The 8,584-nt window shown below is 46.9% G+C and overlaps 1 pseudogene; it reads right to left on the bottom strand.

Annotated features, from left to right (window-relative positions):
* Positions 1-4,170: 4,170 nt before the first annotated feature.
* Positions 4,171-5,411, bottom strand: LOC115641921 (annotated as a pseudogene).
* Positions 5,412-8,584: the final 3,173 nt, after the last annotated feature.

The raw sequence follows: 8,584 nt of genomic DNA, 5'->3' as shown, positions 1-8,584 counted from the left end.
CATGGCTTTGCATTCAAATGGTACCTCTATTATTGGAAGAGGTATCAAAGGGGCCCATAAGTGTGGGCGAGGGCTATGTAGCTGACACTCTGGACAAGAGGTGCAGTATCGCCTGACATCTTCATGTACTCCTGGCCAGAAAAACCTCTGCAGGATCCTGGCCTGGGTTTTCTCTACCCCTAAGTGTCCTCCAAACAGGTGACTGTGGGCGAGGCTCAATATGGCTTTTTGATGTTTTCGTGGCACGAGAAGTTGATGTATCTCCGGCTCCTGCATTTGCACCACACGGTACAGGAGATCTTTCTTCCCTATAAAGTAGAGTCCTGGACCCCAGACCTTCCCCTCCACTGGTATCCCATCTATCTCAGCCACCTCTTTCCTGATGTTATCATATCTAGGGTCCTCTGCCTGGTCCCGTCCCAAAATCTCTATCCCAGGACTAACCTGCTTGAGCTCCCAGGGTCCGGCTTCTGCTTCTTCCAATGGCTCATTGCCATCATGGCTGGGGCCAGCCTCCGGCTCACCTTCTGTGTTGGTAGTTTCTCTGATGGCTGCTCGTGTCTATCTGCCTACTAGCGCGGTCTTCTGGCCCTAGGTCAGGATCCGGGTTCCCAAAGCCTTCGCGGCCTTCCTTTCTTTTTTTGTCTTCCGGGCCTTTTGGGGGGCTGAGAATAGATCCTGAGAAAACTCAGAAAACATTGGGGGTTGACACCCACCAATGATGAGTCACTGCCAACAGGGTCTCCACTTCTCTCCAGCCTTTCCAGGAGTAACTTATCAAACCCTGGATAGTCCCTCCCAATAACTACAGGATATGGGAGTTTAGGAATTACGCCCACTGTCACCTTAATGGGGTTCCCCTGAACCTCTATCTCCACTGGGATGGTGGGGTAATGGCTCATGGCCCCATGAACACATGTCACTGCTATGTGTTTGGCTTGTAGCAGCTGGCTACTTTTTACAGCTTACCCGATATAAGGGTGATAGCACTTCCACAGTCCACAAGTGCTGTAGTCTCTGCTCCATTTATCTTCACCAGCCTGGTGTAGTTATGTGGGGCTAACGCGATGCCCGCAAGGTGGATAAAGATGCATGGGACCTCCCAATCCCCCAAGTTGCATTGCATAGGCTCCTCGGTGCTGGGACACTGTGCTGCTATGTGTCCCCACTCCCCACATGAATAACACCTATAATTGTTTCTAATTATTCTCCTATGATGTGGGCTAGGGGGTTTAGTCCCAGGGTTCCCCCCACTCAGGCCAATCCTTTCCTTCTGGAGTCTCTGCTGGTTTTCAGCCCTCCTCTTCCTCCACCACCTAGGACTCCCCAGGGATTTGGCTGTCCCACCTTCCAGGGCTGGGGTTGGGTGTTTGCTATGAAAGGGGCTTTCCTTTGGTAGTTCGGTCAATTCCCTGGCTGTCATGCTTCTTTCTACCAGCGTGATCATCTCGTCAAAGGTGGACGGATCGTTCTGGCCTACCCATTTGCGGAGATCTGGTGGCAGTGCCCTCATGTACTGGTCAATAACCAGAACCTCTAGGATCTCTTCTGGACTCCGGGACTCTGTTTGCAACCACTTTCGTGCGAGATGGATGAGGTCATACAATTGTAACAGCGGGGTTTTGTCTTCCTGGTACCTCAAGTCATGATAATACTGGGCCCGCACTGCGATTGTTACTCCAGATCTGGCCAGGATCTCTGCCTTCAGCTGGGAGTAGTCTGCTGCAGCCTCTTCAGGCAGATCATGGTAGTCCTTCTGGGCCTCCCTACAGGAATGGGGCAAGGATGCCAGACCACTGATCTCGAGGCCAGGCCTCCCATAGGGCTGTCCTCTCAAAGGCCAAAAGGTATGCCTCTACATCATCCTCCCATGTCATTTTCTGCAGCCAATGGCTAGCCCGTATGAGCCGCGTCCCATCATGGCCACGGTTCAACTCTGTGAGGGTCTTTACCTGGTTTACCAGTTCCCACAACATAGCTCGGTCTTGAGCAGCTTGGTCCATCAGCAGGCGATTAGTCTCTTGTTGCAGCCTCACTGCTTCTTGCTAGGTGGCTGCCTGGACACGGGTAGCCTCCTGCTGGGCTGCCATGGCTTGTATCAGTGCCCGCACTACGTCATCCATTGTAGTGACAAAAAAAAATTAACCCTCTCTTTTTTTTTTTAATCACCCTCCTTCTTCCGCCACACTGTGGACACCAAAAATCCCACCTGTGACACCAGTTGTGACAAAGTTCCTCCTTTACCTTGGTGGGTCCTGTGCTTATTGGCGGATTTGCTCACCTCAGTGATCTTCCCCTCTAGTGGAACCCACAGTCTGGGTCAACTCCTTCTGTGTCTGATCAGGAGTTGAGAGGTTTGGGCAGAACCCAGGCCCGCCCTCTACTCCGGGTTCCAGCCCAGGGCCCTGTGGATTGCAGCTGTCTATAGTGCCTCCTGTAATAGCTGCATGACCGCTACAACTCCCTGGGCTACTTCCCCATGGCCTCCTCCAAACACCTTCTTTATCCTCACCACAGGACCTTCCTCCTGGTGTCTGATAATGCTTGATTGTCTGATAATGCCTTATTCCTCCAGTAGCACACCCTCTCAGTCTCAGCTCCTTGTGCCTCTTGCTCCTATCTCCTCACACGCACTTCCTCTCCTCTGGCTCCTCCCCGCCTGACTGGAGTGAGCTCCTTTTTAAACCCAGGTGCCCTGATTAGCCTGCCTTGATTGGCTGCAGGTGTTATAATCAATGTAGCTATCTCCAGTGTCTTCTAGAAAGATCTTAATTGGCCCCAGGTGCCTTGATTAACCTGGAGCAACTGCCATTTGGTTACCACGGTCCTAGGGATTTGTTTAGCCTGGGGCTAACATACCTGTTCCTCAGTACTTTACTGTAGCCATCTGGCCTTGCCCCATCACAACTGGTATGCCCTGAATATGAAATTTTGACATTGTAATTTGACATTGTAAACTGAATTCTAAAGGAACTTTTTGAAACTTCGAAGCTCACCATCTGTGCGATGAATCTGCACATCAATGAATTGAACTCATGTCTGAATGTATAGAAATATTTTAATCATACTCTCTTCTGTTTTTTACTAAATTTCAGTTTAGTTAATGAGTGTCTAGCTGGTATCTCAGAAGTAAATCTGGCATTAGATAAGGCTCAGGGAAATGTTTCTCTGTAGAAAATTACTGTGCAGAACTGTAACAGTGAAGGAAATGTTCCTGTGTTTGTTGGGGTAATGACTTGCCCATGAAGCGAGCTATCCCAATCTCCAAGCAATTGTCCTTAAACAGTCATGTGTGCTGGAACAGGGGGAAAGGATATTCCAAGTTGTTTGCCTGTTAAAGGCGAATGTTTCCCCAGCTGAAGGTCCTTTCAGCTGAGTGAGAATCCCTCATTTGGGAGAGGTTAAGCACAGTTCTCCTCACCTTTGTTCTTACAATAAAGAAAATAACATTGATAACAACATTTCCCTACCCCTGAATTCAGTATGATGGTGATTTGTAACCCAGCACCAGCCAAAGTAGATCACTTTGAGCAACACCACAATCTGCTGAGTATCTAGGAAGACTAGGTGTGTTGATGTAAATACCATTTGCTTCTGAAGTCTCTTCCACTCCCAGCTAACTGTCAGGGGGAACTCATTTAGACCTTGCTTACAAAGGCTTATGCACTGAACAATATGCCAGGGTCGCGTGCCAGAAAAGAGGACTGGACTCATTTTTGATCATGGCTCTGCAGCTTTTTTCATGGCATGTAGATTTTTAACCAGAGCCTTGAAAGTGACAGGCCAGGTCTAATGGGAAACAATAGCCACATCCATTCTCTTTATTAACTGCATCAACAGGAATTCTGAAGTCAGAGCAGCCAAGGATATGGCTTTTTATGGGCCAACATCCCACCAGTCCCCTGTCTCTCCAGAAACACAAGAACTTTGTTCATCTCACTGCCTCCGTTGGTCTCCTTCCCCCATTGCACTGCCCTCCCTCACCAGCGGGTCAGGACATCCATCTCCCATTGTGCCAGGGCTTAGACCTCATCTGAACCTCTCTACAAAGTGGAGATAAGTAGCTCATATGTTCTCAGATGGAACGGTCCAGGATGGAATAGGTGGTTGTGGTCCATCTTTTTTGTCTCCTAAGTCACCAGTGCCATAGCCAAGTGATGAACTGACCTGTCACTGGAAGAACACCCTAATTATTCTTTCATGAAAGTGTTTGCTTTTCATGCTGTACACGATTGGATTCATCAGAGGCGGGACCAGCAGGTATACATATCCCAGGAAAATCTGAAGTGAGTGAGAAGAGCTATTCCCAAATCTGTGTATCACAGGCAAGCCAAGCATTGGTGTGTTGAAAAGCAAGACAGCACAGAGATGGGCCACGCAGGTGTTCAGGGGCCTGAGGGACTTCATGTGGGATGTGATGCTCAGCACTCTTCTGAGGATCATCACATAAGAGAGGCAGATGAGCAGCGAGTCTAACCCCACTGTTAACAATGCAATAGACAAGCCATAGATGCTGTTGACTGTGATATCTGAACAAGCTAACTTCATGACTTCTTGGTGCACACAGAAGGAATGGGAGAGGACATTAGCTCAACGATACTGGAACTTTTTCAGGAGAAAAGGGAGTGGGAATATTAAAGCCACTGCCCTTAGCACACACACTTTCCCATCTTGGTTATTTTGGGGGCGGTTAAGATGGATGCATATCTTAAAGGATTGCAGACCGCGACAAAGCGGTCAAAGGCCATCAAGAAGAGCATGGACGATTCAATGTATGAAAGTGAGTGGATGAAAAACAGCTGAGCAAAACAGGCATCGAGGCTGATCTCCCTAGATTTAAACAAGAATATGCCTAGTATCGTCGGCATGGTGGTTACCGATAAGCCAAGGTCTGTGACGGCCAACATGGAAAGAAAAATGTACATGGGCTCATGGAGGCTTGGATCTGTTTTTATAATGAACAGAATGACTGAATTTCCTACTATCAAAATAACATACATTAAGCAGAAAGAGATAGAGATCCAGAAATGGACATCTTTCAGCCCAGGTTTGGATTTGGTGTCATTGACAGCTGACACAATGTACTGGGCAGGTCCCAGGGGTTTTCAACTTTCCTTCCTGAAAGGAAAAAGAACAGGAAACTCGACTATATTTAACAAGACATCTTTCTGCTCTCAATGCAAGTCTAGAGACTCCCAGGATCTCAAGGAAGATCATCAAAAACATAGTCTTGGATTTACACCACTGATGGGAAGATAGACACTGCCAGACTGGATAAGACCTGTACTCCATCTAGCTCAGTAGCCAGTTTCCGATGCTGGAGAGAAAGGGGGAAGAAGCCCTTCAATAGGCAGCTATGAGATAACCAGCTTCCAGGGAAAGTTTCCTCCTGACACCCAGCACTTACACATATTTTGTGGTGTAAATCAGGAAGGTTTAGAGCCCTTCCTATACTTTATTAAAAACAATCCTCACTGCTGTAATTAGATTTTCTGGTAACCCATATAAACACCCAGTTCCTCTACACCAGCCACACTATCACAAGAACTAACCAGATCAGCCACAACATCACCGGTTCATTCACCTGCACGTCCACCAATGTAATATACACCATCATGTGCCAGCAATGCCCCTCTGCTATGTACATTGGCCAAACTGGACAATTCTTACGTAAAAGGATCAATGGACACAAGTCAGATATTAGGAATGGCAATATACAAAAACCTGTAGGAGAACACTTCAACCTCCCTGGCCACACAATAGCAGATTTAAAGGTAGCCAACCTGCAGCTAAAAAACTTCAGGACCAGACTCCAAAGAGAAACTGCTGAGCTTCAGTTCATTTGCAAATTTGACACCATCAGCTCAAGATTAAAGTAAGACTGTACTGAAGAAATCTGTATGTTGGATACTGTTATTTATCTTTGACCGTATGTGCTGTATTGCTATAATAAGAGCATGTTTCGATTTATGAGGCATCCTAGTTCACCTACAGATTGTCGTCTTATCAGTGGAAGGATTTTTTTGTTCAGTATGAACAGCTTTACTACACTGTGGTGTCTTTCCTCCACTTTGGAGCGACTCAGGGTACTGGCATCCCCAACTGTCCCAGCTTGCATATTTGTGTTGTTCTCCACAGGGGGGAGTTCCGCTCTCAGAACAGACTGAACCTTCTCACTATCCCTGCAATACAATGGAATTATTATGGTTACGGGTGTAACCGAAGTTTGGTGGGTTACACTCAGGCCAGGCCCTTGTCTCCGGCTCTTTAACAGAGCACTGACTCTGCTCTCCCAGGAGCCCCTCTCTGCCTGAACACGGGTTGCTTTTACAGGCCCAGCTCACTAGATGACATCTACTCTGTCTTTCCATCCAGACTCCAAGGAGGACTGGAGAACTGAGCAGGATTATGACATCACAGGTGTCAAGGAGGTTGAACAGCTGTAACATAAGAATGGTCACACTGGGTCAGACCAAAGGTCCATCTAGCCCAGTATCCTGTCTTCTGACAGTGGCCAATGCCAGGTGTTTCAGAGGGAATGACCAGAACAGGGAATCATCAAATGATCCATTCCCTGTCATCCATTTCCAGTTTCTGGTAAACAGAACCTAGGGACACTCAGAACATGGTGTGGCAGCCTGGCCCATCTTGGCTAATAGCCATTGATGACCTATGTTTCATGAAATTATCTAGTTCTTTTTTTGAACCTTCTCATAGTCTTGGCCTTCCCAACATCCTCTGGCAAGGAGTTCCCTGGCTTGACTGTGCATTGTGTGAAGAAATACTTCCTTTTATTTCTTTTCGACCAGCTGCCTATTCATTTCATGTGGTGACCCCTAGTTCTTTTGTTCTGAGAAGGAATAAATAACACTTCCTTATTTTTTTTTCCAAACAAATCATGATTTTATAGACCTCTATCATATCCCCTGTAGTTGTCTTTTCTAAGATGAAAAGTCCCAGTCTTATTAATCTCTCCACCTATGCAAGCTGTTCCACACCCCTAATCATTTTTGTTGCCCTTTTCTGAACCTTTTCCAATTCCAAGATATCTTATTTGAGATGGGGAGACCATATCTCCATGCAGTATTCCTACGCTTTGTTTCCTATGGTTCAGCCAGTTACTGATCCATGAGAGGACCCTTCCTCACTCAAGAACTCAGATGCAACCTGCTGTGAGAAACTCATTTTAACAAGGATGCCCCTGTGCCAACACAGGCTACAGGTCAAAATGTGTAACTTCAATAAGAACGGTATTGGAAGAGCCCAAAAGAACCACTACAGGAATGTATTGACTATGACCCATTCCTTCAGATGCACTGTGGCCTAGTGGATAGAGCACTAGATGGAACTCAGAAGACTTAAGTGGTAGTCCTGGCTCTGCTACTGTTGTGCTGGGTGACCTTGGGGAACTCATTGCGCTTCTCTGTGCCTCAGTTTCCCCTCTCGAAATGGGGGCTAATGCTACAGACCTCCTTTTGAAAGTGCTTTGAGGTCTACTGATTGAACATGTTAGATACGAGGTAGGGCTCTTTATTATTTTATGATATAGGGTGCTTCTCTTAAAGCTCCCACTGCTGGAGTCAAGTAATTTATTTGAGAATCTCTGCTCTTTCTTTTATTTTATTTGTTAGCCAATTTGAAGCCCTGATAGTTGCAGAGAGAAGCTGGAGAACGTGAATTGAGTGCAACTTAGCGGCTCAGCCACCAGAAGGCAAATGAAAAGTTCCCCAGATGAATATTTTTGGAAGATCTCATTATTTTGAAGCCAATCTCACGATTTTGGTGGGGTACAGCTCATGGTGTTGGAATGCTTGGGCTTTCTGCACACGTAGCACTAGATAATCACATCAGGGCTGCTTCTCACTTCAGGCTGGGAGATTCAGTCACAGGGGGTTTAGGAGTTCCCACAAGTAGGGAAAAAATGTCCCTTGCCTGAGGGCTTGAGAGTCAAAGATCGGAAAAGACCCAGGGTTTTCCTGGGAAACCTGATGCCCTCTCTCCTGACTTATTCTGAGCTCAGCAGCTCAGCTCAGTTTAATGGTTGCCCCATCCCATCTCCTGATCTAAGTACAGCATTGACACCTCACAGACAAGAGGGAGATTGCAGGAGGGCAGCCTCATTGTGACCTAGACATGACATCAGCGCCTGCCTGATGCCAGAGCAGCAACCTGCCCTCAGGTGTAGCCTGGGTAATTGTTGCTGGTTTGAGAGTGTCTGTGTTGAGAGTGTCTTAGTGTTTGAGCCCGGGGAAATGAGTTCACTCCTCCGCTATCTCAACTCTGCCTCCTGCCTAGAGTTCCTGAAATTCATGCTGCTCTTTCTGGTCTTTTATGCTGTGATAAGGCTCGCCAGATCTGAGGTAAGTGAAACTCCTACAGAGATGGAAAGGCTGGACTGATGCCAGCTGAATGCAGGAACCAAATATAAGTATTTTAAAATCAGCGGGCTTGGATCATCTCCACCCAAGAGTCTTCAAAGAGCTGGCTCAGGAGGTTATTGGCCCACTGATGTTAATTCTGTAACCAGTTTTGGATTCCTGAGGGAATTCCAGAAGACTGGAAGTGTGCTAATGTTTTTCAATAT

Source organism: Gopherus evgoodei, unplaced genomic scaffold, assembly GCF_007399415.2.
Source record: "Gopherus evgoodei ecotype Sinaloan lineage unplaced genomic scaffold, rGopEvg1_v1.p scaffold_36_arrow_ctg1, whole genome shotgun sequence".
Lineage (NCBI taxonomy): Eukaryota > Metazoa > Chordata > Testudines > Testudinidae > Gopherus > Gopherus evgoodei.
Note: the sequence above shows the minus strand (reverse complement) of the source record. Positions and strands in the feature narration are given on the sequence as shown.